The following is a 2,465-nucleotide window of genomic DNA, read 5'->3' on the forward strand; positions in this document are numbered from 1 at the left end:
TGACCCAGTGTGCAGTGCCTGGGCAGTCCCCCAGGATGGGCTTCTCGGTGGAGAAGGAAGTGCAGGGCAGATGAAGAGGAGGCAGCAGGTGCAGGAGGGCTCCGGGGGAGGGGACAAGAACAGGCACGTGCCAGGCTTGAGGGGTTTTGGAGCTTCAGAAGGCACACTCAGGGTTAATTCCGAACTTCGTCCTGAATGCAATAAAAGGCACTGCTTTGTTTTGTTTTTTCTTTAAGGAAGGGAGTGGCCTGAGCTGATCTGTTATAAAACTCATGCTATCTCTGAAGAATATGTTGGAAGAGGGCAAAACCAGGAGCAAAGAAACAAGGCAGGGCGACATTACAATGAGCTCTGGCGCACACACTTACCAACTCATCTTCTCTGATGATTAGGTGGGGTGATGGCAGTGGGCTGGAGGAACTAGGAGGTGGACAGCTGATTGGTGTTCCGCCCTGGCCTGAGCCCGGGTCACCCAGCTCGGCTTCTCTGCGCCTGCATCTGAGACCAAACCCACCGATCTGCGAAGCTTGTATATCCACGTGAATGTCCAAAGCCTAGGGAGCCCTGCTCTTCTCCAGCCAACTCCTCTATGTGTCCCCCTGACCTGGCTCCATACCCGTGCCCCCAACCCCGTGTCTCTGGAACTACTGCCGTAAATCCAGAAGAAGCTCCTGTGTCCTTAGTCCCCTGTAGAAGGTACCCGTCTCCTGCTTATTGTCCTGGGCACCTGGGCTCTCACGGCCACTACTCGCTGCTGCTCTGTCCTCCGGCAGAAACCTCCTAGTCCTGACTTCCAGCTCATTCCCCTAAAATGTCCTGGTTCCCCGCTGTCCCTCCCACCCCAGCTCCTACCGTCCTCTTGGAAAAATACACGTCCACTTCCAGAGTCCCAACAATCGCTGGCCCATACGTCAAGAAATGGAGGCCTCTGGGGCGCCTGGGTGGCTCAGTGGCTAAAGCCTCTGCCTTCGGCTCAGGTCATGATCCCAGGGTCCTGGGATAGAGCCCCGCATCAGACTCTCTGCTCAGTGGGGAGCCTGCTTCCCTCTCTCTCTCTGCCTGCCTCTGCCTACTTGTGATCTCTGTCAAATAAATAAATAAAATATTAGAAAGAAAGAAAGAAAGAAACAAACAAACAAACAAACAAACGGAGGCCTCTCCTACCAGAGAAAGACAATTATCAAATGATCTTGCTGGTACCTGGAATTTGAGAAACAAGCCCGAGGATCAAGGCGGAAGGGAGGGAAAGTGAAACAAGCGGAAACCAGAGAGGGAGACAGCCATAGAGCCTCTTAATCTCAGGAAACAAACTGAGGGTTCCTGGGGGGGTAGGGGAGGGTTGGGTTGGCTGGGTGATGGACATAAGGGAGGTATGTGCTGTGGGGGGTGCTGTGAATTGTGTAAGCCTGGTGATTCACAGACCTGTACCCCTGGGTCAAATAATACATTATATGTTAATAAAACATGTTTAAAAATAAATAATCACTGTGATTAAAAAGGAGAAGAAGAAATGGATGTCTCTAATTCATGTTTCTAATCCAGACAGCCCGTCCTCTGCCCGCAGCCCCCGCAGTCCCATCCTCCGGGCTCACAAACTCCATTGTTCCTCTCTGCCCGCTTCTGCCCATGCTGCGATGACAGAGGGCCACAAACTGGTGGCTGAAAAACACGCACGTGTTTTCTCTCATTTCTGGAAGCTGGGTGCTGGCAGCATCAGGTTCTGGTGAGGACTCTTCCTGGCCACCTTCCCGCCACTGATGTCATCCCAAGGGCCCCACCACTCTCATGACCTGATCTAAACGGAATGGCCTCCCGAAGACCCATCCCCAGATCCCATCACGTTGGAGGGCTAGGGCTTCAACCTATACATTTGGGGAACACAGACATTTGCTCCACATCACCATCCTTAGCCTCACCGGGCCCCCTGGGCTGCTGACCTTGGTACTTTCTCCCCACCCCTGTCCTCCCTGCTCAGATTAGAGGGTGTCCGCTGTGGTTTTCAGGTCTACCCAGAGATAGACACCATTTCTCCCTGTTGCCAGAAGCCTACTCCTCAACCCTTCCCCTCTGGTTGCACCCAGCTAACAAAACCACAGCAGCGAATGAGCCCCATCGTCTGCCTCCTCTCTCCTACCTTTCTAACAGGTAGCTTCCCTCCTTTCAGGAAAAGGAGAAACCATCCTAGGGCGGGTCCCCAAACTTCCCACCACCAAATCTTAAACCTACACTGCCTCAGGCCTCTGCTCTGTTTCCACCTCTGTTCTCAAGGCAGTTGAGCTCCTCTTTTTTTTAGTATATGTGCTGCCAAAGCGAGCACAGTTGAGCTCCTCTGACTCTCCCCCGCCACCTCCACCCCAGGTATGGGGAGCAGAATGGGCAAGTCGTGTCTGGAAGAGTGGGAGAGCTTCCCTCAGTGGGGTTTATGAGGACAGCAGGTACTCCAGGTGCCAGAACTGTCTGCCCTC

This window comes from Mustela putorius, unplaced genomic scaffold (genome assembly GCF_011764305.1).
Source record: "Mustela putorius furo isolate JIRA1106 unplaced genomic scaffold, ASM1176430v1.1 tig00003834_pilon_pilon_pilon, whole genome shotgun sequence".
Taxonomy (NCBI): Eukaryota; Metazoa; Chordata; class Mammalia; order Carnivora; family Mustelidae; genus Mustela; species Mustela putorius.